This window comes from Bombina bombina, chromosome 6 (assembly GCF_027579735.1).
Source record: "Bombina bombina isolate aBomBom1 chromosome 6, aBomBom1.pri, whole genome shotgun sequence".
Taxonomy (NCBI): Eukaryota; Metazoa; Chordata; class Amphibia; order Anura; family Bombinatoridae; genus Bombina; species Bombina bombina.
Window position 1 is genome coordinate 812,206,056 of NC_069504.1, and position 27,614 is coordinate 812,233,669.

A 27,614-nucleotide genomic window follows, 5' to 3' on the forward strand; every position below is an offset into this window, starting at 1 on the left:
ATGCTCCGCGTCGGATGTCTTGTAGATGGACCCGCTCCACGCCGGATGGATGAAGACTGAAGATGCTGTCTGGATGAAGACTTCTGCCCGTTTGGAGGACCACTTCTGCCCGGCTTGGATGAAGACTTCTGCCCGTCTGGAGGAACACTTCGCCCGGCTTGGATGAAGACGTCTCCCGATAAGTCGATTTTCAGGGGGTTAGTGTTAGGTTTTTTTAAGGGTGTATTGGGTGGGTTTTATTTTTTAGATTAGGGTTTGGGCGGCAAAAGAGCTAACTGCCCTTTTAAGGGCAATGCCTATCCAAATGCCCTTTTCAGGGCAATGGGGAGCTAGCCGAAAGCGTGCAAATAATATATATATACAAATGTATACATACGTAAGTCATTTTCCGATAAGGCCAAAAAAGTGTGCAGTGACCCTAAACCTTCAAGAATCGTAATACCAGCGGGCGTAAAAAAGCAGCGTTGGGACCTCTTAAAGCTGCTTTTTTACCCTAACGCAAAACTCGTAATCTAGCCGAAAGCGTGCAAATAATATATATATATATACAAATGTATACATACACACAATCCCTTCTATAAACTAATAGTTTTAATGTATATGTGCATCATGACTGTCACGGATACTGGGCTGCAGGGGCTGAACCCTTGCCCCCCTTATAGACTTCACCCCAGCTGTTTCTAAGTGGTTTTGGGCTCCTCAAAGCAACCACAATCTCTGGAAGCTTTTGTTTGGTGTATGACCAGGAAAACCCTCCTAGGCTGGCTTGGCTTCTGGAACTCCCGGTCGGCCGCCTCACAACGGACACCCGCCTCACTCCTCTCAGGCTGGCCGGGCTCCTGGAACTCCCGGTCGGCCACAGGACACCCGCTAACTTTACCCCTAGTTGCTCCAGCAGCCCTTTGCCCCAGAGCTCCGCTTTTTTGGGGATTGGTAGCCCCTAGAGAGGACAAGAGCTTTGGCAATTATCAGAGGGGAGCTCCTTTGGGATCTGGGGGTTTTGGACACCCCTAACCCCATAACTTCAACGGACTGTAACTCCCTTCCCCAGTAACGAATCATGCTGATTTTTGGACTGTGGCATCTGGGGACCGACAGCTTTAAAATGACACCCTGGAAGTAATTATGTTTATTTTAGTAAGTATTATTATAATGTGTATATACTTCCTATACATTGGTATCGGTGTCAGAACTGACTATATATCTTTTGGTGTTTTTTCTGAATATTAGTATTTAAGGAATTGGGGAATTGTATTCTCTTGTCCATTCTTTTGTCTATATTATATTGTGTATTGGTTTAATGGGCTTGTGATTATAGCCCATGGCCAAGTATAATATCTTATCTAAAATTAAGCTATATTCCCCTATCTATAGCTTGTGGATATCCTCAATATTAATGCTAGTGTTTTTAATTTATTATTAATTCCATCAAATGGGTGCCAGGGGTTGAGGGCTGTAACTAATCCATTTTATACTAGTTAAAAAAAACAAAAAAACACTACAAATATATTAATTTCATTTTTATTTATTTTATTTTTATATATTAATTTAACAACTCTCCTGAGTTCCAATAGAATGCGAGCTCAATCCTATTGGCTGATTTTTCTACCTTAATTCCGATTGGCTGATAGAATTCTATCAGCCAATCGGAATCTAAGGGACGCCATCATGCTGATTTTTGGACTGTGGCATCTGGGGACGGAGAGCTTTAAAATGACACCCTGGAAGTGCCGTCGGGATCACCCGAAACCGCCACCCCTAAGTATTGGGATTATGTGAGACTGTGGCTCCTATGGAGGTGCCGGGCTGTCTGGAGGGGCGGGAATGGCGGGAAAATTGTGGGATTGTCCTTTGTGTTATCAAGATGAGATGTGTGTATAAAAAGGAGTGTGTGTTCTCAATAAAATCAGTTCTTGTTCACCTGAAGGCTAGTCTGTCTAGTTATTTGGGTGAGCTCCAGCTAAAATCACTTTCCTGAGCTACATAGAAATCACTTTCCTGGGCTACAAAGCCACTTGTTCCAGGCAGAGGAAGGACCCGGTCGACGGCGCTACCCAGTCGGGATATCGGGGAAGTCCGTCACATTGGTGGCAGCGGTGGGATGCTTCCATCTACCTGGAACGTCCAAACCACCAACTGAAGATCTTGCCGGATGGAGCAGTACCAGGGGCTCCGGAAGGAAGAATTGAGAACATTGCTGCAGACTAGAGGGAAAGTCACTGGCAACAAGACAAAGGCAGTGCTCATAGCCGAACTGATGGAGGATGATCGGGCTAGCGAACAGGCTGGTGGGTCGGACAACAACCATAGCGGAGGACAGCCCAGTACAGCCTCCACTCCAGGGACTACAACATCCGACAAACAGCGGCAGGTACAGTGGCAACTGGCTCTCTATGGACCTAACCCCCCCGAGGAGATCATTACTCGGATAGTGACTGACGCCAACAAGATACACATGTTGGAGCTTCAGAAGTCTATAGGGGGGGTCATGCCGGATCCCCTGAACCCCCCTTCCTGGCCCAAGAAACTACCTCACGGGGCTTTCCGAACCTTCCAGGAAGATGGGAGTGAGGATATCGACCGCTACCTACAGCTGTTCGAGACCCAGTGCCGGATGCATGGGGTCACTAATGCCGATAGGGTTACTATATTAATTGGGAAACTATCCGGTAGGGACTTGGAGGCTTTCCACACTGTCCCCTCCGAAGATCAAGGCAACTATGACCGGGTGAAGGAGCGCATTCTTGCTCGGTATGGACTTACCCGGGAGGCTCATCGGCTAAACTTCAGGGGCCTACAAAGACAACAGGAGAAGCCGTATACCGAGTTTGCCCACTGCTTAGCTAGATCCTTGAACTCATGGGTTACTGGGTGCCACATCACCACCCTAGACAAAGCTGTTCAACTCCTCCTGGAGCAGTTCTACAACCGCACCCCAGCAGAGATAAGGGACTGGGTAAAAGACAAGGGACCCAGAACAGCTGACTAAGCCGCCGCCCTGGCTGATCAGTTTGTGGATTCCCGGCGCCAGGCGGCCACAGACCCCCGACCAGCAACCCGCTCCGATCCAGCCCCAGCTCGAACCCCAATGTTCTTTCGGCAGCCACAGACCCGGCCGCCCCCTGTTTACCCGGCCAGGGGCAGCCATCCCCGGGGGTGTTATGGGTGTGGACACCCCGGACATGTTATATGGGACTGCCCCGCCAGACAACGAAACCCCCCAGCCGCCAAGGAACCCTGCCTCAACCTCGTGGGAGTCTCCTCAAGCTCGTACCTATCAGGCCGCTGCCCATTGTGCCCATACAGCGAGCTCCGACCCCTATGCTGAGTGGACAGGAGAAGTGGGTGTCTTGCACCATGTCGGCTCAATGGACCAAGACAACTGACAACAACACCGGCAAGTTGTCTGGGTCAACGGGCAGGCGGCTCAAGGAATGAGAGATACGGGGGCCACCGTTTCTTTGATCCAACCTCACCTTGTTCCCCCCTCCGGCTGCACTGGGCGCACCCTTGCTGTGGGGGTAGCCGGAGGTGAGGTCCTCAGGATGCCTACAGCCTGGGTCCATTTGAACTGGAAACCGACTCCCGCAATGAAGAAGTTGGGGTTATGCACCACATCCCTGCCGAGGTCCTGTTGGGAAACGACCTCGGCCACCTTGTGTCCGCCTATGTGGGGGATGCCTCTCCAGATACCTGCCCAGTGACTACCCGCCAGCAAGCCACATGCCCCGCCACCTCACCAACTCCAGGTACCCAGGTAAGACCTACTAACCCGACACCTACCTTTCCCCGACTACCCGTCCCCACTAACCCCGAACTTACTGACACCCCCTCCTGGGCGACCCCCTCTGACTTCGCCAAAGAAACCTTGAGCGACCTGACCCTAGCCCCTTACTGAGACCGAGTTGGTGCTGACCCCCAGGGCCCCGGAGACGAACGATTCCAGTGGGAGGGAGAGCTCCTGTACCGGATCTCCAAGAGGAGAAAAGGACCGGTGCCCAAACGCCAGCTGCTTGTACCGAAGAAGTTTCGGTCCAACCTACTGAACATAAGGCATGACATCCCCTTATCCGGCCACTTAGGAAAGCAAAGGACCCACCACCGCTTGATTCAAACCTTCTTCTGGCCAGGCATTACAGCCGATATTAAGGAATACTGTAAATCCTGTGAGGTTTGCCAGAAGGTAGGAAAGACAGGTGATCATACAAAAGCCCCCCTCCATCCCCTGCCCATTATTGAGGGACCCTTTAGCCGAGTGGCAGTAGACATTGTGGGGCCATTAGCTCAGCCCAGCCCATCAGGGAAGAAATACATCCTTACAGTGGTGGACCATGCCACCCGATACCCCGAGGCAATCCCCTTGGCCAATATCACGGCGGAGACCATAGCAGATGCGATGCTCCAGATATTCACCAGGGTAGGCTTCCCTCGGGAAGTGGTTTCCAATCAAGGAACACAGTTCACTGCGGAAATCACTCAACAACTCTGGGAGTTGTGCGGGATTAAACCCCTGCACAGCGCCCCTTACCATCCCCAGATAAATGGGCTGTGTGAGAGGTTTAAGGGGACCCTAAAGCAAATGCTTCGGACGTTCTCGACCACTCACAAGAACTGGGAGAGATTCCTGCCGCACCTCCTCTTTGCATATCGAGAGGTGCCTCAGGAATCCACCGGTTTTTCCCCCTTTGAACTTCTATATGGCTGAAAGGTTAGGGCCCCACTAGATTTGGTACGAGCTCACTGGGAGGGAGCCACCAGGGGGGAACAGCACTCTGTTGTGGAGTACGTACTCCAGCTCAGAGACCGGCTGAAGGACCTGGCTGCCCAGGTACGCGAGAACCTTCAAGCCTCTCAGCACAGGCAGAAGCGATGGTACGATCGCGATGCCCGTACCCGAACCCTGATTGTGGGATAGAAGGTCCTCGCTCTGAAGCCTGTCAAAACCGACAAGCTACAGGCCTCTTGGCAAGGACCTTACAGGGTTGTGGAACAACTGAACAACACCACATACCTGGTAGCGAAGTGTTCAGATGAAAGGATCCGTCTGACCTTTCATGTGAACATGTTAAAGGCATACATAGAGAGACCTAGAGATGTGGCCGCTATCTGTGCGCCGGCAGTGGAAGACTCTGAAAATCTTCCAATGCCGGAGCTTCCCGGACCTACTGACACCCCCCAGGGGGTGGATGACATATCCCTAGATGATAGGTTAGAGCCCGGACAGAAAAGGCAGGTCCGGCGACTCTTGGAACAAAGAAGTGACATGTTCTCTACTGTCCTGGGTTTACCACCACAGCCATTCACCGGGTGGAGACCCCGGGACAGACACCACTGCGACAGGCTGCCTATAGGGTCCCAGAGGCCGTCAGGGACAGTATGCACCAGGAGCTCAGGGGAATGTTGGACCTCAGTGTCATTGAACCGTCCAACAGTCCCTGGGCCTCCCCGGTAGTGTTAGTACCCAAGAAGGACGGAACTACCCGTTTCTGCGTTGACTACCGTAGACTCAACGACAGAACCACCACTGACGCCTATCCCTTGCCCCAAGTAGATGACCTATTAGATCGAATAGCCCGGGGCCACTTCCTGAACACCCTCGACCTATGCAAGGGTTATTGGCAAATCCCCCTCTTCCCTGAGTCCGTCCCCAAGTCTGCCTTAATCACTCCCTTCGGCTTATACCAGTTTAAGGTCATGCCGTTTTGAATGAAGAACGCCCCAGCCACTTTCCAAAGAATGGTAGACCGCCTGTTGGATGGCCTCCAGGACTATGCCTGTGCATACCTGGATGACATCGCCATCTATAGCGAGACCTGGGAGGACCATCTGGTCCACCTAGGCGTCGTCTTAGATCGTTTTCGAGCCGCCGGCCTAACCTTGAAGCCAGATAAGTGTACCATTGGGTGCTCGGAAGTTCAGTACTTAGGCCACCGAGTCGGCTGCGGTAAGCAGCGACCCGAGCCGGCCAAAGTCGAGGCAGTGGCTAACTGGCCAACCCCCAGGACCAAATCCAAGTCCTTGCTTTTCTGGGTACTGCAGGCTACTACCGGAGGTTCGTCCCTAATTACAGAACCCTCGCCAAACCCCTGACTAACCTGACCCGTAAACGACTTCCCCGACTGGTCCTGTGGTCCCCCGAGTGTGAAAAAGCCTTACAGAGTCTTAAGTCTTAACGTTTTTCTGTCCACACAGATGCCTCCATGTTCGGGTTGGGGCCATACTAAGCAGGCGGACGATAAAGGACAGGACCACCCCGTTGCCTACATCAGTTGCAAACTGCTACCACGAGAAGTAGGCTACGCGGCAGTTGAGAAGGAGTGTCTGGCGCTGGTATGGGCTTTGAAGAAGTTGCAGCCCTACTTATATGGGAGACCCTTCACCGTCCTTACTGACCACAACCCCCTAGTATGGCTCAACCGTGTTTCCGGGGACAACGGGAGACTGTTGAGGTGGAGCCTAGCCCTGCAGCCATTTAACTTTGACATCCAGTACCGACCGGGAAAGAGCAATGGGAATGCTGACGGACTTTCCCGGAGGACTGAAGTGGTATAAACTCCTCGGACATCCCCAGGCCGACCCGTGTGTGGATCTAGCCAGGTCTGCCGAACTGGAGGGGGGGAGTTGTCACGGATACTGGGCTGCAGGGGCTGAACCCTTGCCCCCCCCCTATAGACTTCATCTCAGCTGTTTCTCAGTAGTTTTGGGCTCCTCAAAGCAACCACAATCTCTGGAAGCTTTTGTTTGGTGTATGACCAGGAAAACCCTCCTAGGCTGGCCTGGCTTCTGGAACTCCTGGTCGGCCGCCTCACAACGGACACCTGCCTCCCTCCTCTCAGGCTGGCCGGGCTCCTGGAACTCCCGGTCAGCCACAGGACACCCGCTAAATTTACCCCTGGTCGCTTCAGCAGCCTTTTGCCCCAGAGCTCCGCTCTTTTGGGGATTGGTAGCCCCTAGGGAGGACAAGAGCTTTGGCAATTATCAGAAGGTAGGAAAGACAGGTGATCATACAAAAGCCCCCCTCCATCCCCTGCCCATTATTGAGGAACCCTTTAGCCGAGTGGCAGTAGACATTGTGGGGCCATTAGCTCGGCCCAGCCCATCAGGGAAGAAATACATCCTTACAGTGGTGGACCATGCCACCCGATACCCCAAGGCAATCCCCTTGGCCAATATCACGGCGGAGACCATAGCAGATGCGATGCTCCGGATATTCACCAGGGTAGGCTTCCCTCGGGAAGTGGTTTCCAATCAAGGAACACAGTTCACTGCGGAAATCACTCAACAACTCTGGGAGTTGTGCGGGATTAAACTCCTGCACAGCGCCCCTTACCATCCCCAGATGAATGGGCTGTGTGAGAGGTTTAAGGGGACCCTAAAGCAAATGCTTCGGACGTTCTCGACTACTCACAAGAACTGGGAGAGATTCCTGCCGCACCTCCTCTTTGCATATCGAGAGGTGCCTCAGGAATCCACCGGTTTTTCCCCCTTTGAACTTCTATATGGCTGAAAGGTTAGGGCCCCACTAGATTTGGTACGAGCCCACTGGGAGGGAGCCACCGGGGGGGAACAGCACTCTGTTGTGGAGTACGTACTCCAGCTCAGAGACCGGCTGAAGGACCTGGCTGCCCAGGTACGCGAGAACCTTCAAGCCTCTCAGCACAGGCAGAAGCGATGGTACGATCGCAATGCCCGTACCCGAACCCTGATTGTGGGATAGAAGGTCCTCGCTCTGAAGCCTGTCAAAACCGACAAGCTACAGGCCTCTTGGCAAGGACCTTACCGGGTTGTGGAACAACTGAACAACACCACATACCTGGTAGCGAAGTGTTCAGATGAAAGGATCCGTCTGACCTTTCATGTGAACATGTTAAAGGCATACATAGAGAGACCTAGAGATGTGGCCGCTATCTGTGCGCCGGCAGTGGAAGACTCTGAAAATCTTCCAATGCCGGAGCTTCCCGGACCTACTGACACCCCCCAGGGGGTGGATGACATATCCCTAGATGATAAGTTAGAGCCCGGACAGAAAAGGCAGGTCCGGCGACTCTTGGAACAAAGAAGTGACATGTTCTCTACTGTCCTGGGTTTACCACCACAGCCATTCACCGGGTGGAGACCCCGGGACAGACACCACTGCGACAGGCTGCCTATAGGGTCCCAGAGGCCGTCAGGGACAGTATGCACCAGGAGCTCAGGGGAATGTTGGACCTCAGTGTCATTGAACCGTCCAACAGTCCCTGGGCCTCCCCGGTAGTGTTAGTACCCAAGAAGGACGGAACTACCCGTTTCTGCGTTGACTACCGTAGACTCAACGACAGAACCACCACTGACGCCTATCCCTTGCCCCAAGTAGATGACCTATTAGATCGAATAGCCAGGGGCCACTTCCTGACCACCCTTGACCTATGCAAGGGTTATTGGCAAATCCCCCTCTTTCCTGAGTCCGTCCCCAAGTCTGCCTTAATCACTCCCTTCGGCTTATACCAGTTTAAGGTCATGCCGTTTTGAATGAAGAACGCCCCAGCCACTTTCCAAAGAATGGTAGACCGCCTGTTGGATGGCCTCCAGGACTATGCCTGTGCATACCTGGATGACATCGCCATCTATAGCGAGACCTGGGAGGACCATCTGGTCCACCTAGGCGTCGTCTTAGATCGTTTTCGAGTCGCCGGCCTAACCTTGAAGCCAGATAAGTGTACCATTGGGTGCTCGGAAGTTCAGTACTTAGGCCACCGAGTCGGCTGCGGTAAGCAGCGACCCGAGCCGGCCAAAGTCGAGGCAGTGGCTAACTGGCCAACCCCCAGGACCAAAACCCAAGTCCTTGCTTTTCTGGGTACTGCAGGCTACTACCGGAGGTTCGTCCCTAATTACAGAACCCTCGCCAAACCCCTGACTGATCTGACCCGTAAACGACTTCCCCGACTGGTCCTGTGGTCCCCCGAGTGTGAAAAAGCCTTACAGAGTCTTAAGTCTTAACGTTTTTCTGTCCACACAGATGCCTCCATGTTCGGGTTGGGGGCCATACTAAGCAGGCGGACGATAAAGGACAGGACCACCCCATTGCCTACATCAGTTGCAAACTGCTACCACGAGAAGTAGGCTACGCGGCAGTTGAGAAGGAGTGTCTGGCGCTGGTATGGGCTTTGAAGAAGTTGCAGCCCTACTTATATGGGAGACCCTTCACCGTCCTTACTGACCACAACCCCCTAGTATGGCTCAACCGTGTTTCCGGGGACAACGGGAGACTGTTGAGGTGGAGCCTAGCCCTGCAGCCATTTAACTTTGACATCCAGTACCGACCGGGAAAGAGCAATGGGAATGCTGACGGACTTTCCCGGAGGACTGAAGTGGCATAAACTCCTCGGACATCCCCAGGCCGACCCGTGTGTGGATCTAGCCAGGTCTGCTGAACTGGAGGGGGGGAGTTGTCACGGATACTGGGCTGCAGGGGCTGAACCCTTGCCCCCCCTATAGACTTCACCTCAGCTGTTTCTCAGTAGTTTTGGGCTCCTCAAAGCAACCACAATCTCTGGAAGCTTTTGTTTGGTGTATGACCAGGAAAACCCTCCTAGGCTGGCCTGGCTTCTGGAACTCCTGGTCGGCCGCCTCACAACGGACACCCGCCTCCCTCCTCTCAGGCTGGCCGGGCTCCTGGAACTCCCGGTCGGCCACAGGACACCCGCTAAATTTACCCCTGGTCGCTTCAGCAGCCTTTTGCCCCAGAGCTCTGCTCTTTTGGGGATTGGTAGCCCCTAGGGAGGACAAGAGCTTTGGCAATTATCAGAGGGGAGCTCCTTTCACCGTCACCAGTAACGAATCATGCTGATTTTTGAACTGTGGCATCTGGGGACCGAGAGCTTTAAAATGACACCCTGTAAGTGCTGCCGCTCCACCGGGATCACCCTAAGTATTGGGATTATGTGAGACTGTGGCTCCTATGGAGGTGCTGGGCTGTCTGAAGGGGCGGGAATGGCGGGAAAATTGTGGGATTGTCCTTTGTGTTATCAAGATGAGATGTGTGTATAAAAAGAAGTGTGTGTTCTCAATAAAATCAGTTCTTGTTCACCTGAAGGCTAGTCTGTCTAGTTATTTGGGTGAGCTCCAGCTAAAATCACTTTCCTGGGCTACATAGAAATCACTTTCCTGGGCTACATAGCCACTTGTTCGAGGCAGAGGAAGGACCCAGTAAACGGCGCTACCCAGTCGGGGTATCGGGGAAGTCCGTCACAATGACCAACTGCAAAGGTACACAAATAGAAGACAATCAAAGTTCATAAATATATAGATGCATTAATGCAAAATACTAGGGATGAACACCCCTAATCTGCTGCCCCCAACATCGTCGACACCTACATAAAGTTATTAACCCCTAATCTGCCGTTCCCGACATCGCCGCCACCAAAATAAATTAATTAACCCCTAATCTGCCGCTCCCGATATCGCCGCCACTATAATAAAGTTGTTAACCCCTATTCCCCCGCACCCCAACATCGCCCACACTATAATAAGTTTAAACTATATATTAAACTAACATTACTATTATATTAAAATTAAAGTAACTATCAATAAAATAAATTAATTTACACATTAAAAAAACCTAACACTACTAAAAAAATTAAATCTACAATTACAAAAAATAAAAAACACAAAATTACAAAAAATAAAAAAACACTAAAGTACAAAAAATAACAAACACTAAATTACGAAAAATAACAAACGAAATTATCCAAAATAAAAACAATTAACCTAATCTAAAAGCCCTATAAAAATAAAAAAAGCCCCCCCAAAATAAAAAAGCTCCTAGCCAACAATAAACTACCAATAGCCCTTAAAAGGTCTAAAAGGGCATTCAGCTCTTTTAGGAAAAGCCCAAACCCTAATCTAAAAAAACAGAATTTATGCTTACCTGATTAATTACTTTCTCCAACGGTTTGTCCGGTCCACGGCGTCATCCATTACTTGTGGGAAATGTTCTCCCCCACAGGGAAAGGCAAGGAGAGCACACAGCAAGAGCTGTCCATATAGCTCCCCCTCTGGCTCCGCCCCCCAGTCATTCGACCGACGGTTAGGAGAAAAAGGAGAAACTATAGGGTGCCGTGGTGACTGTAGTGTATAAAGAAAAAAATTTTCAACCTGATTAAAAAAACCAGGGCGGGGAGTGGACCGGACACACCGTTGGAGAAAGTAATTTATCAGGTAAGCATAAATTCTGTTTTCTCCAACATTGGTGTGTCCGGTCCACGGCGTCATCCATTACTTGTGGGAACCAAAGCTTTAGGACACGGATGAAGGGAAGGAGCAAATCAGGTTACTTAAACAGAAGGCACCACGGCTTGCAAAACCTTTCTCCCAAAAACAGCCTCCGAAGAAGCAAAAATATCAAATTTGTAGAATTTGGCAAAAGTGTGAAGAAGACCAAGTCGCTGCCTTACATATCTGGTCAACAGAAGCCTCGTTCTTATAGGCCCATGTGGAAGCCACAGCCCTAGTAGAGTGAGCTGTGATACGGTCAGGAGGCTGCCGTCCGGCAGTCTCATAAGCCAAGCGGATAATGCTTTTCAGCCAGAAAGAGAGAGAGAGGTAGCAGTAGCTTTTTGACCTCTCCTCTTACCAGAGTAAACGACAAACAAGGATGAGGTTTGTCTAAAATCTTTTGTTGCTTCTAAATAGAACTTTAAAGCACGAACAACATCTAAATTGTGTAATAAACGTTCCTTCTTTGAAACTGGATTCGGACACAAAGAAGGAACAACTATTTCCTGGTTGATGTTCTCGTTGGAAACAACTTTTGGAAGAAAACCAGGCTTAGTACGCAAAACAACCTTATCTGAATGGAACACCAGATAGGGTGGATCACACTGCAAAGCAGATAATTCAGAAACTCTTCTAGCAGAAGAAATAGCAACCAAAAACAGAACTTTCCAAGATAATAACTTAATATCTATGGAATGTAAAGGTTCAAACGGAACCCCTTGAAGAACTGAAAGAACTAAATTTAGACTCCAAGGAGGAGTTATGGGTCTGTAAACAGGCTTGATTCTAACCAAAGCCTGAACAAAAGCTTGTACATCTGGCAAAGCTGCCAGTCGTTTGTGCAACAAGACGGATAATGCAGAAATCTGTCCTTTTAGAGAACTAGCTGACAATCCTTTATGCAAACCTTCTTGGAGAAAGGAGAGAATCTTTGGAATTTTAATCTTACTCCAGGAGAATCCTTTGGATTCACACCAACAGATATATTTTTTCCATATTTTATGGTAAATCCTTCTAGTCACAGGTTTTCTGGCTTGGGCCAGAGTATCAATCACAGAATTTGAAAACCCACGCTTGGATAAAATCAAGTGTTCAATTTCCAAGCAGTCAGCTGCAGAGAAACTAGATTGGGATGTTCGAATGGACCTTGTACTAGAAGGTCCTGTCTCAAAGGTAGCTTCCATGGTGGAGCCGATGACATATTCACCAGGTCTGCATACCAAGTCCTGCGTGGCCACGCAGGAGCTATCAGAATCACTGAGGCCTTCTCCTGTTTGATCCTGGCTATGAGCCTGGGGAGGAGAGGAAACGGTGGAAACACATATGCTAGGTTGAACGACCAAGGCGCCACTAATGCATCCACTAGAGTCGCCTTGGGATCCCTGGATCTGGACCCGTAGCAAGGAATCTTGAAGTTCTGACGGGACGCCATTAGATCCATGTCTGGAATGCCCCATAATTGGGTTAACTGAGCAAAGACCTCCGGATGGAGTTCCCACTCCCCCGGATGGAAAGTCTGACAACTCAAATAGTCCGCCTCCCAGTTGTCTACTCCTGGGATGTGAATAGCAGATAGATGGCAGGAGTGATTCTCTGCCCATTGGATTATCTTGGTTACTTCCTTCATCGCTAGGGAACTCTTTGTTCCCCCCTGATGATTGATGTACGCAACAGTCGTTATGTTGTCCGACTGAAATCTTATGAACCTGGCTTCCGCTAGCTGAGGCCAAGCCTGGAGCGCATTGAATATAGCTCTTAGTTCCAAAATGTTTATCGGGAGAAGCGACTCTTCCCGCGACCATAGGCCCTGAGCTTTCAGAGAGTCCCAGACCGCGCCCCACCCCAAGAGGCTGGCGTCGGTCGTGACGATGACCCACTCCGGTCTGCGGAAACTCATTCCCTGAGACAGGTGATCCTGGGTCAACCACCAGAGAAGTGAGTCCCTGGTTACCTGGTCTACTTGAATTTGGGGAGACAAGTCTGTATAGTCCCCATTCAACTGATTGAGCATGCACAGCTGTAATGGTCTTAGATGAATTCGAGCAAAAGGAACCACATCCATTGCTGCGACCATTAGTCCTATTACTTCCATGCATTGAGCTATGGAGGGTTGAGGAATAGAGTGAAGAACTCGACAAGCTTTTAGAAGCTTTGTCTTTCTGACGTCTGTGAGAAAGATCTTCATTTCCACAGAATCTATTATTGTTCCCAGAAAAGGAACCCTTGTGGACGGTAACAGTGAACTTTTTTCTATGTTCACTTTCCACCCGTGAGATCTGAGAAAAGCCAACACAATGTCTGTATGAGCCCTCGCTTTGGAAAGAGACGACGCTTGGATTAGGATGTCGTCTAGATAAGGTGCTACAGCGATGCCCCTCGGTCTTAGGACCGCTAGAAGGGACCCTAGCACCTTTGTGAAAATTCTGGGAGCGGTGGCTAAACCGAATGGAAGAGCCACCAACTGGTAATGTTTGTCCAGAAAGGCGAACCTCAGGAACTGATGATGAGATTTGTGGATTGGGATATGCAGATACGCATCCTTCAGATCCACGGTAGTCAAAAATTGACCCTGCACTAACACCACAAACTCCTCGCCATCCCCGTGGTAGATGCTACTTGTTCAGAGCGGCAAGGAGAATGACTGGGGGGCGGAGCCAGAGGGGGAGCTATATGGACAGCTCTTGCTGTGTGCTCTCCTTGCCTTTCCCTGTGGGGGAGAACATTTCCCACAAGTAATGGATGACGCCGTGGACCGGACACACCAATGTTGGAGAAACAAAACCCACCCAAAAAAAGTTTAAAGAAACCTAACACTAACCCCCAACGATCCACTTACAGTTTCTGAAGTCTGGACATCCAGGAGGCGAAGTTTTCATCCAGACGGCGTCTTCTATCTTCATCTAGGCGGCATCTTCTATCTTCATCCCGGCGGAGCAGAGCGGGTCCATCTTGAAGACATCCGGCGTGGAGCATCCTCTTCTCACGGTTGCCACCGTATACTGAATCTTCAATGCAAGGGAGCCTTTTCAAAATGGCGTCCCTTGCATTCCTATTGGCTGTTTGATTTTTGAAATTCAAATCAGCCAGGAGGATGAGAGCTACTGAAATCCTATTGGCTGTTCAAATCAGCCAAAAGAATGAGAGCTACTGAAATTCTATTGGCTACCTACCTCCTTTGCTGCGCGAGGTTCTCATAGGAGCCTATGGAAGCACCCTCTTGTGAGCGCAATGCTTCCGAACAATACATTGCTGTCAACTTGTAATAACAGCGCACATAAGCTGGTATTATTCAGTGGAGCGATAATATTGCTTTCGCGAAAATGATATTTAGCTCTCTACTTGTAATCTGGCCCATAGTTGGCAAAACTCTCTCTCGTCCAGCTTGTGGGACCACGCAACGATTGGAGGAAGCTGGATTCGTCATCACTGTGCTAATTACAGTAGGATTGCCGGTCTGTTTTCCATAAAGACAGGTAAGTATTTTAAAAAAGAAGGTTCATTGTAAAGTTTAATGAATGAATGTGCCCCTGTTTTTAAAAGTATTTTTAGATACCAGGCACTTATTTAATTAAACTTTACAATCATTTTAAAGTGCTTACTTCAGAAAGTATTTATTTTCTCCCTTGTCCTATTTTATCCTAGACTTGGCTCATTACAGCAAATTTCCATGTAACTGGGGTTGTTTTTTTTTTACTTTACAACAACAGCTGGTTACATGGCATTACATCAAAATATCATCCCCACATTGTAACATACACACACATTATAGTTAAAGGCATATGAAACCCAAAAAATATTTTTGATTAACAGAGCTTACAGTTTAAAAAAAGTTTGCTTCTATTATCAAATTTGCTTTGTTCCTATTCCATTCTTTGTTGAAGAGATACCTAGTATTCTTTGTTTAATAGCTACTAAGGTAAGTGTCTGGAGCACTACATAGTAGGAAATAGGGCTGTTACATATGAAAAACATTCTTGCAAAACTGCTGCCATATAGTGCTCTAGACACATGCATGCTCCTGAGCTTACATCCCTGCTTTTTAACAAATACCAATAGAACAAATAACATTTGATAATAGAAGTAAATAAGAAAGCTGCTTAAAATGAAATGCTCTAACTGAATCATTAAAGAAAAAAAAAACTTCATGTCCCTTAAAAGGGATATGAAACCCAAAAATGTTCTTTTGTGATTCAGAGCATACAATTTAAAAAAGTTTCCAATTTTGTTCTATTATCAAATTTGCTTTGTTCCCATGATATTCTGTGTTGAAGATATACCTAGGTAGACATCTGTAGTACTACATGGCAGGAAAACATAATTTATGCTTACCTGATAAATTTATTTCTCTTGTAGTGTATCCAGTCCACGGATCATCCATTACTTGTGGGATATATTCCCTTCCCAACAGGAAGTTGCAAGAGGATCACCCACAGCAGAGCTGCTATATAGCTCCTCCCCTCACATGTCATATCCAGTCATTCGACCGAAACAAAACAAGAAAGGAGAAACCATAGGGTGCAGTGGTGACTGGAGTTTTAATTAAAATTTAGATCTGCCTTGAAAAGACAGGGCGGGCCGTGGACTGGATACACTACAAGATAAATAAATTTATCAGGTAAGCATAAATTATGTTTTCTCTTGTTAAGTGTATCCAGTCCACGGATCATCTATTACTTGTGGGATACCAATACCAAAGCTAAAGTACACGGATGATGGGAGGGACAAGGCAGGAACTTAAACGAAAGGAACCACTGCCTGTAGAACCTTTCTCCCAAAAACAGCCTCTGAAGAAGCAAAAGTGTCAAATTTGTAAAATTTTGAAAAGGTGTGAAGCGAAGACCAAGTCGCAGCCTTGCAAATCTGTTCAACAGAGGCCTCATTCTTAAAGGCCCAGGAGGAAGCCACAGCTCTAGTAGAATGAGCTGTAATTCTTTCAGGGGGCTGCTGTCCAGCAGTCTCATAGGCTAAGCGTATTATGCTACGAAGCCAAAAGGAGAGAGAGGTTGCCGAAGCTTTTTGACCTCTCCTCTGTCCAGAGTAAACGACAAACAGGGAAGAAGTTTGACGAAAATCTTTAGTTGCCTGTAAATAGAACTTCAGGGCACGGACTACGTCCAGATTATGCAAAAGACGTTCCTTCTTTGAAGAAGGATTAGGGCACAATGATGGGACAACAATCTCTTGATTGATATTCCTGTTAGAAACTACCTTAGGTAAAAACCCAGGTTTAGTACGCAGAACTACCTTGTCTGAATGGAAAATCAGATAAGGAGAATCACAATGTAAGGCAGATAACTCAGAGACTCTTCGAGCCGAGGAAATAGCCATCAAAAACAGAACTTTCCAAGATAAAAGCTTAATATCAATGGAATGAAGGGGTTCAAACGGAACACCTTGAAGAACTTTAAGAACCAAGTTTAAGCTCCACGGAGGAGCAACAGTTTTAAACACAGGCTTAATCCTGGCCAAAGCCTGACAAAAAGCCTGGACGTCTGGAACTTCTGCCAGTTGCTTGTGCAAAAGGATAGACAGAGCTGAAATCTGTCCCTTTAACGAACTAGCAGATAAGCCCTTTTCCAAACCCTCTTGTAGAAAGGACAATATCCTAGGAATCCTAATCTTACTCCATGAGTAACTCTTGGATTCGCACCAATATAAGTATTTACGCCATATCTTATGGTAGATTTTTCTGGTAACAGGCTTCCGTGCCTGTATTAAGGTATCAATAACTGACTCTGAGAAGCCACGCTTTGATAGGATCAAGCGTTCAATCCCCATGCAGTCAGCTTCAGAGAAATTAGATTTGGATGGTTGAAAGGACCTTGTATTAGAAGGTCCTGCCTCAGGGGCAGAGACCATGGTGGACAGGACGACATGTCCACTAGGTTGCATACCAAGTTCTGCGTGGCCACGCAGGCGCTATCAGAATCACCGATGCTCTCTCTTGTTTGATCTTGGCAATCAGTCGAGGCAGCAACGGAAACGGTGGAAACACATAAGCCATGTTGAAAACCCAAGGGGCTGCTAGGGCATCTATCAGCGCCGCTCCCGGGTCTCTGGACCTGGATCCATAAAGAAGAAGCTTGGCATTCTGGCAAGACGCCATGAGATCCAGTTCTGGTTAGCCCCAACGATGAATCAGTTGAGCGAACACCTCTGGATGAAGTTCCCACTCCCCCGGATGAAAAGTCTGGCGACTTAGAAAGTCCGCCTCCCAGTTCTCCACGCCTGGGATGTGGATCGCTGACAGGTGGCAAGAGTGAGACTCTGCCCAGTGAATTATCTTTGAGACTTCTAACATCGCTAGGGAACTCCTGGTTCCCCCTTGATGGTTGATGTAAGCCACAGTCGTGATGTTGTCCGACTGAAATCTGATGAACCTCAGTGTTGCTAACTGAGGCCAAGCTAGAAGAGCATTGAATATTGCTCTTAACTCCAGAATATTTATTGGGAGGAGTTTCTCCTCCTGAGTCCACGATCCCTGAGCCTTCAGTGAGTTCCAGACTGCGCCCCAACCTAGAAGGCTGGCATCTGTTGTTACAATCGTCCAATCTGGCCTGCGAAAGGTTATGCCCTTGGACAGATGGACCCGAGAAAATCACCAGAGAAGAGAATCTCTGGTCTCTCGATCCAGATTTAGTAGAGGGGACAAATCTGAGTAATCCCCATTCCACTGACTTAGCATGCATAATTGCAGCGGTCTGAGATGCAGGCGTGCAAATGGCACTATGTCCATTGCTGCTACCATTAAGCCGATTACTTCCATGCACTGAGCCACTGACGGGGCGTGGAATGGAATGAAGGACACGGCAAGCATTTAGAAGTTTTGATAACCTGGACTCAGGTAAATTTTCATCTCTACAGAATCTATAAGAGTCCCTAGGAAGGAGACTCTTGTGAGTGGTGATAGAGAACTCTTTTCCACATTCACTTTCCACCCATGCGACCTCAGAAATGCCAGAACTATCTCTGTATGAGACTTGGCAATTTGAAAGCTTGACGCCTGTATCAGGATGTCGTCTAGATACGGAGCCACCGCTATGCCTCGCGGTCTTAGAACCGCCAGAAGTGAGCCCAGAACCTTTGTAAAGATTCTCGGGGCCGTAGCTAACCCGAAGGGAAGAGCCACAAACTGGTAATGCCTGTCTAGAAAGGCAAATCTTAGGTACCGATAATGATCTTTGTGAATCGGTATGTGAAGGTAGGCATCCTTTAAGTCCACGGTGGTCATGTACTGACCCTCTTGGATCATGGGTAGGATGGTTCGAATAGTTTCCATTTTGAATGATGGAACTCTTAGGAATTTGTTTAAGATCTTTAGGTCCAAGATTGGTCTGAAGGTTCCCTCTTTCTTGGGAACCACAAACAGATTTGAGTAAAATCCCTGCCCTTGTTCCGTCCGCGGAACAGGGTGGATCACCCCCATTACTAGGAGGTCTTGTACACAGCGTAGGAATGCCTCTTTCTTTAACTGGTTTTCTGATAACCTTGATAGATGGAATCTCCCTCGAGGAGAAGCCTTGAAGTCCAGAAGATATCCCTGAGATATGATCTCCAACGCCCAGGGATCCTGGACATCTCTTGCCCACGCCTGGGCGAAGAGAGAAAGTCTGCCCCCCACTAGATCCGTTTCCGGATAGGGGGCCGTTCCTTCATGCTGTCTTAGGGGCAGTAGTAGGTTTTCTGGCCTGCTTGCCCTTGTTCCAGGACTGGTTAGTTTTCCAGGCCTGTCTGTAACGAGCAACAGTTCCTTCCTGTTTTGGAGCGGAGGAAGTTGATGCTGCTCCTGCCTTGAAATTTCGAAAGGCACAAAAATTAGACTGTTTGGCCTTTGATTTGGCCCTGTCCTGAGGAAGGGTATGACCCTTACCTCCAGTAATGTCAGCAATAATTTCTTTCAAGCCGGGCCCGAATAAGGTCTGCCCCTTGAAAGGAATATTAAGTAATTTAGATTTAGAAGTCACGTCAGCTGACCAGGATTTAAGCCATAGCGCTCTCCGCACCTGGATGGCGAATCCGGAGTTCTTAGCCGTTAGTTTAGTTAAATGTACAATGGCATCAGAAACAAATGCATTAGCTAGCTTAAGTGCTTTAAGCTTGTCCATAATTTCATCCAATGGAGCTGTGTGAATGGCCTCTTCCAGAGACTCAAACCAGAATGCCGCAGCAGCAGTGACAGGCGCAATGCATGCAAGAGGCTGCAAGATAAAACCTTGTTGAACAAACATTTTCTTAAGGTAACCTAATTTTTTATCCATTGGATCCGAAAAAGCACAACTATCCTCCACCGGGATAGTGGTACGCTTAGCTAAAGTAGAAACTGCTCCCTCCACCTTAGGGACCATCTGCCATAAGTCCCGAGTAGTGGCGTCTATTGGAAACATTTTCCTAAATATAGGAGGTGGGGAAAAGGGCACACCAGGTCTATCCCACTCCTTGCTAATAATTTTTGTAAGCCTTTTAGGTATAGGAAAAACGTCAGTACACACTGGCACCGCATAGTATCTATCCAGCCTACACAATTTCTCTGGAATTGCAACTGTGTTACAGTCATTTAGAGCAGCTAAAACCTCTCCTAGCAATACACTGAGGTTCTCAAGCTTAAATTTAAAATTAGAGATCTCTGAATCCGGTTTCCCTGGATCAGATCCGTCACCCACAGAATGAAGCTCTCCGTCCTCATGTTCTGCAAACTGTGACGCAGTATCGGACATGACTCTTACAGCACCAGCGCGCTCTGTCCTAATCCCAGAGCTATCGCGCTTGCCTCTTAATTCTGGCAACCTAGATAATACTTCTGTCAGAGTATTATTCATGATTGTAGCCATGTCCTGTAAAGTGATTGCTATGGGCGTCTCTGATGTACTTGGCGCCATATTAGCACGCGCCTCCTGAGCGGGAGGCGAAGGTACTGACACGTGAGGAGAGTTAGTCGGCATAACTTCCCCCTCGTTGTCTGGTGATAATTCTTTTACAGATAAAGACTGACCTTTATTATTTAAAGTGAAATCAATACATTTAGTACACATATTTCTATGGGGCTCCACACTGGCCTTCAAACATAATGAACAAACAGATTCATCTGTGTCAGACATGTTTAAACAGACTAGCAATGAGACTAGCAAGCTTGGAAAACACTTTAAAATAAGTATACAAGCAATATAAAAAACGCTACTGCGCCTTTAAGAAGCACAAAATCTGTCTCAAGTTGAAATAACAATGAACCAAATCAGTTATAGCAACCAAATTTTCACAGTAAATGTATTAAGCTAGCAGAGCATTGCACCCACTTGCAAATGGATGATTAACCCCTTAATACCCAAACCGGATAATCAATAGAGTAAAAAACGTTTTTAACACAGTCAAACACACTGTCACAGGTCTGCTGTGACTGATTACCTCCCTCAAAATGACTGTTGAAGTCCCTTGAGCTCTCTAGAGACGTCCTGGATCATGCAGGAAGAAGCAGGAAGACTGAGTCTGAATTTTTACTGAGCAAAAAAGCGCTAAAATAGGCCCCTCCCACTCTAATTACAACAGTGGGAAGCCTCAGTTAACTGTTTCTATGCAGAAAATAAGTCAGCCATGTGGAAAAAATTATGTCCCAATAAGTTTTATCACCAATGTACCTCAAAAAAATGATTAAACATGCCAGCAAACGTTTTAAACATCCTTTTTTAAAGAGTATGTATCTCTTATTGATAAGCCTGATACCAGTCGCTTCTACTGCATTTAAGGCTTTACTACATTAGTTCAGTATTAGCAGAATTTGCTTAGTCAAATTCCATTCCTTAGAAAATTATTTTACTGCACATACATTAATAAGCCTGATACCAGTCACTCTTACTGCATTTAAGGCTTTACTTACATTACTTCGGTATCAGCAGTATTTTCTTAGTCAATTCCATTCCTTAGAAAAATATTTTACTGCACATACCTTAGTTGCAGGAGACCCCGCACGCCATTCCCTTTCTGAAGTTACCCCACTCCTCAGAATGTGCGAGAACAGCCAGTGGATCTTAGTTACTTCTGCTAAGATCATAGAAAACGCAGGCAGATTCTTCTTCCAAATACTGCCTGAGAAAAAACAGCACACTCCGGTGCCATTTAAAAATAACAAACTTTTGATTGAAGAATTAATTAAGTATAAAACACCACACTCCTCTCACGACCTCCATCTATGTTGAGGGTTGCAAGAGAATGACTGGGTATGACATGTGAGGGGAGGAGCTATATAGCAGCTCTGCTGTGGGTGATCCTCTTGCAACTTCCTGTTGGGAAGGGAATATATCCCACAAGTAATGGATGATCCGTGGACTGGATACACTTAACAAGAGAAATAGTGCTTACATATAGTGCTCTTGCAAAAGGATAAAATTTTTGCTAAACTGCTGCTATATAGTGCTCCAGAAATGGGCCAGCTCTTAAGCTTACGTCCCTGCTTTTGAAAAAAAGATACCAAAAGAGCAAAGAAAAATTGATAATAGAAGTAAATATCAAAATTATTTAAAATCGCATGCTCTGTCTGAATCATAAAACAAACATTTTGGGTTTCATATTCCTTTAAGTTTGGGTTACAGACAAACAAATCTTTGATTAGCCAACCAGTTTACCTACAAGGTTTGAAAAACCTGAAGCCACCATAGAAAGTACAAAAGAAATGCACATTATTAATACAGGCACAAAAAGGGTAAGAACAGACAGATTATAATAATAAATCATTCCAACACTGTTTATACTGTTTCCCACCTGATTTCCTTGATTTTATATATTTTGACAAGAGGAGATAGGCAACATGGTTTGCAACTAACGGCATTGAAAGGTCAAAATTAAAATGTTCATGGGTGTATTTAAATTTTAAATGGAATCATTTTTGTAGTATACTTCCATCAGCAAAAAAGCTTTTAGTAAAGGTTATCACTGTTTTTCAGTGGCATACACAAATATCCCGTGAGGGCCCGTGCACCAGTATTCAAACACCATGCCTGCTCATTTTGCATCTGTGAAGACCTAATTTGTGTCATGCAAGCCTTCACTAAATCTCTGAGAAGGTGAGGTGTTTGAGTACTGGTGCACGGACCCTCACAGCATATGTGTATATACCACTGAAAAATAATAATAACTTTTGCTAGAATCATTTTTGCTAATGGAAATAACATAATTTATGCTTACCTGATAAATTCCTTTCTTCTGTAGTGTGATCAGTCCACGGGTCATCATTACTTGTGGGATATTAACTGCTCCCCTACAGGAAGTGCAAGAGGATTCACCCAGCAGAGTTGCTATATAGCTCCTCCCCTCTACGTCACCTCCAGTCATTCGACCAAGGACCAACGAGAAAGGAGAAGCCAAGGGTGTAGTGGTGACTGGAGTATAATTTAAAAAATATTTACCTGCCTTAAAAAACAGGGCGGGCCGTGGACTGATCACACTACAGAAGAAAGGAATTTATCAGGTAAGCATAAATTATGTTTTCTTCTGTTAAGTGTGATCAGTCCACGGGTCATCATTACTTGTGGGATACCAATACCAAAGCAAAAGTACACGGATGACGGGAGGGATAGGCAGGCTCTTTATACAGAAGGAACCACTGCCTGAAGAACCTTTCTCCCAAAAATAGCCTCCGAGGAAGCAAAAGTGTCAAATTTGTAAAATTTGGAAAAAGTATGAAGCGAAGACCAAGTTGCAGCCTTGCAAATCTGTTCAACAGAGGCCTCATTCTTAAAGGCCCAAGTGGAAGCCACAGCTCTAGTGGAATGAGCTGTAATTCTTTCAGGAGGCTGCTGTCCAGCAGTCTCATAAGCTAAACGAATTATGCTACGAAGCCAAAAAGAGAGAGAGGTAGCAGAAGCTTTTTGACCTCTCCTCTGACCAGAGTAAACGACAAACAGGGAAGACGTTTGTCGAAAATCTTTAGTTGCCTGTAAATAAAATTTAAGGGCACGAACTACATCCAGATTGTGCAAAAGACGTTCCTTCCTCGAAGAAGGATTTGGGCACAAGGATGGAACAACAATCTCCTGATTGATATTCCTGTTAGTGACTACCTTAGGTAAGAACCCAGGCTTAGTACGCAGAACTACCTTATCCAAGTGAAAAATCAAATAAGGAGAATCACAATGTAAGGCTGATAACTCAGAGACTCTTCGAGCCGAGGAAATAGCCATTAAAAATAGAACTTTCCAAGATAACAACTTTATATCAATGGAATGAAGGGGTTCAAACGGAACACCCTGTAAAACGTTAAGAACAAGGTTTAAACTCCATGGTGGAGCCACAGCTTTAAACACAGGTTTAATCCTGGCCAAAGCCTGACAAAAAGCCTGAACGTCTGGAACTTCTGACAGACGCTTGTGTAACAGAATGGACAGAGCTGAGATCTGTCCCTTTAAGGAACTAGCGGATAACCCCTTTTCTAAACCTTCTTGTAGAAAAGACAATATCCTAGGAATCCTAACCTTACTCCAAGAGTAACCTTTGGATTCGCACCAATATAGGTATTTACGCCATATTTTATGGTAAATCTTTCTGGTGACAGGCTTCCTAGCCTGTATTAAGGTATCAATAACTGACTCAGAAAAACCACGCTTTGATAAGATCAAGCGTTCAATTTCCAAGCAGTCAGCTTCAGAGAAGTTAGATTTTGATGTTTGAAAGGACCCTGAATCAGAAGGTCCTGTTTCAGAGGTAACGACCAAGGTGGACAGAATGACATGTCCACCAGATCTGTATACCAAGTCCTGCGTGGCCATGCAGGCGCTATTAGAATCACTGATGCTTTCTCCTGTTTGATTCTGGCAATCAATCGAGGAAGCATCGGGAAAGGTGGAAACACATAAGCCATCCTGAAGGTCCATGGTGCTGTCAAGGCATCTATCAGGACCGCTCCCGGATCCCTGGATCTGGACCCGTAGCGCGGAAGCTTGGCGTTCTGTCGAGACGCCATGAGATCTATCTCTGGTTTGCCCCAACGTGGAAGTATTTGGGCAAAGACCTCTGGATGAAGTTCCCACTCCCCCGGATGAAAAGTCTGACGACTTAAGAAATCCGCCTCCCAGTTCTCCACTCCCGGGATGTGGATTGCAGACAGGTGGCAAGAGTGAGACTCTGCCCAGCGAATTATCTTCGATACTTCCATCATTGCTAGGGAGCTTCTTGTCCCTCCCTGATGGTTGATATAAGCTACAGTCGTGATGTTGTCCGACTGGAACCTGATGAACCCCCGAGTTGCTAACTGGGGCCAAGCCAGAAGAGCATTGAGGACTGCTCTCAATTCCAGAATGTTTATTGGAAGAAGACTCTCCTCCTGATTCCATAGTCCCTGAGCCTTCAGAGAATTCCAGACAGCGCCCCAACCTAGTAGGCTGGCGTCTGTTGTTACAATTGACCAGTCTGGCCTGCTGAATGGCATTCCCCTGGACAGATGTGGCCGATAAAGCCACCATAGAAGAGAATTTCTGGTCTCTTGAATGGAATGAAGGACACGGCATGCATTTTGAAGTTTTGTTAACCTGTCCTCTGTCAGGTAAATCTTCATTTCTACAGAATCTATCAGAGTCCCCAGGAAGGGAACTCTTGTGAGTGGAAAGAGAGAACTTTTCTCTTCGTTCACTTTCCATTCATGCGACCTTAGAAATGCCAGTACTATCTCTGTATGAGATTTGGCAGTTTGAAAGCTTGAAGCTTGTATCAGTATGTCGTCTAAGTACGGAGCTACTGAAATTCCTTGCGGTCTTAGTACCGCCAGAAGAGTGCCCAGAACCTTTGTGAAGATTCTTGGAGCCGTAGCCAGTCCGAATGGAAGAGCTACAAACTGGTAATGCCTGTCTAAAAAGGCAAACCTTAGATACCGGTAATGACTTCTGTGAATCGGTATGTGAAGGTAAGCATCCTTTAAATCCACTGTGGTCAAGTACTGACCCTCTTGGATCATGGGCAAAATTGTTCGAATAGTTTCCTTCTTGAACGATGGAACTCTTAGGAATTTGTTTAGGATCTTTAAATCCAAGATTGGCCTGAAGGTTCCCTCTTTTTGGGAACTACAAACAGATTTGAGTAAAACCCTTGTCCTTGTTCCAACCGCGGAACTGGATGGATCACTCCCATTAATAAAAGATCTTGTACGCAGCGTAGAAACGCTTCCTTCTTTGTTAGGTTTGTTGACAACCTTGACAGATGAAATCTCCCTCTTGGGGGAGAGGATTTGAAGTCCAGAAGGTATCCCTGAGATATGATCTCTAACGCCCAGGGATCCTGAACATCTCTTGCCCAAGCCTGGGCGAAGAGGGAAAGTCTGCCCCCCACTAGATCCGGTCCCGGATCGGGGGCCCTCAATTCATGCTGTCTTAGGGGCAGCAGCAGGTTTTCTGGCCTGTTTGCCCCTGTTCCAGGACTGGTTAGGTTTCCAGCCTTGTCTGTAGCGAGCAACAGCTCCTTCCTGTTTTGGTGCAGAGGAAGTTGATGCTGCTTCTGCTTTGAAATTACGAAAGGAACGAAAATTGGACTGTCTAGCCTTGGCTTTGGCCTTGTCCTGAGGCAGGGCATGACCTTTACCTCCTGTAATGTCATCAATAATCTCTTTCAAGCCGGGCCCGAATAAGGTCTGCCCTTTGAAAGGAATATTAAGCAATTTAGATTTAGACGTAACATCAGCTGACCAGGATTTTAGCCACAGAGCTCTGCGTGCCTGAATGGCGAATCCTGAATTTTTAGCCGCAAGTTTAGTTAAATGTACTACGGCATCTGAAATAAATGAATTAGCTAACTTAAGGAGTTTAAGTTTGTGTGTGATGTCATCTAGTGTGGATGATTGAAGTGTCTCTTCCAGAGACTCAAACCAAAATGCTGCTGCAGCCGTGACAGGCGCAATACATGCAAGAGGTTGCAATATAAACCCTTGTAGAACAAACATTTTCTTAAGGTAACCCTCTAATTTTTTATCCATTGGATCTGAAAAAGCACAGCTATCCTCCACTGGGATAGTGGTACGCTTAGCTAAAGTAGAAACTGCTCCCTCCACCTTAGGGACCATTTGCCATAAGTCCCGTGTGGCGGCGTCTATTGGAAACATTTTTCTGAATATAGGAGGGGGTGAGAAAGGCACACCGGGTCTATCCCACTCCTTAGTAACAATGTCAGTAAGTCTCTTAGGTATAGGAAAAACGTCAGTACTCGTCGGTACCGCAAAATATTTATCCAACCTACACATTTTTTCTGGGATTGCAACTGTGTTACAATCATTCAGAGCCGCTAATACCTCCCCTAGTAACACACGGAGGTTCTCAAGCTTAAATTTAAAATTTGAAATGTCTGAGTCCAGTTTATTTGGATCAGAACCGTCACCCACAGAATGAAGCTCTCCGTCTTCACGTTCTGCAAACTGTGACGCAGTATCAGACATGGCCCTTGCATTATCAGCGCACTCTGTTCTCATCCCAGAGTGATCACGTTTACCTCTTAGTTCTGGTAGTTTAGCCAAAACTTCAGTCATAACAGTAGCCATATCTTGTAATGTGATTTGTAATGGCCGCCCAGATGCACTCGGCGCTACAATATCACGCACCTCCTGAGCGGGAGATGCAGGTACTGACACGTGAGGCGAGTTAGTCGGCATAACTCTCCCCTCGTTGTTTGGTGAAATATGTTCAATTTGTACAGATTGACTATTTTTTAAAGTAGCATCAATACATTTAGTACATAAATTTCTATTGGGCTCCACTTTGGCATTAACACATATAGCACAGAGATATCCCTCTGAATCAGACATGTTTAACACACTAGCAAATAAACAGCAACTTGGAAATACTTTTCAAAGTAATTTACAAATAATATGAAAACGAACTGTGCCTTTAAAAAGCACAGAAAATATTATAACAGATAAAATAATTAAGTTATAGCATCAATCTTTGTCAGAATATACAGTTTTAGCAAAGGATTGTTCCCCTCAGCAAATGATAACTAACCCAGGCAGCAGAAAAAAATACACAAATAAACGTTTTTTATATCACAGTCAATACAATCAGCACAGCTCTGCTGTGAATGATTACTTCCCTCAAAAAAGACTCTTGAGATCCCTGAACTCTGTAGAGATGAACCGGATCATGCAGGAAGAAAATGAACCTCTGACTGAGTTTTTCTGATGCATAGTGAAAGCACCAAAATGGCCCCTCCCCCACACACATAACAGTGAGAGGGATCAGTGAACTGCTCTAATTTAAATCAAAACTATTGCCAAGTGGAAAAAAAGTGCCCAAAACATTTTTTCACCCAGTACCTCAGAGAAAAAAAACGTTTTTACATGCCAGCAAAAAAACGTTTTACCTCAATAATTAATTGTCATTTAAAACCTATTGCAAGTCCCT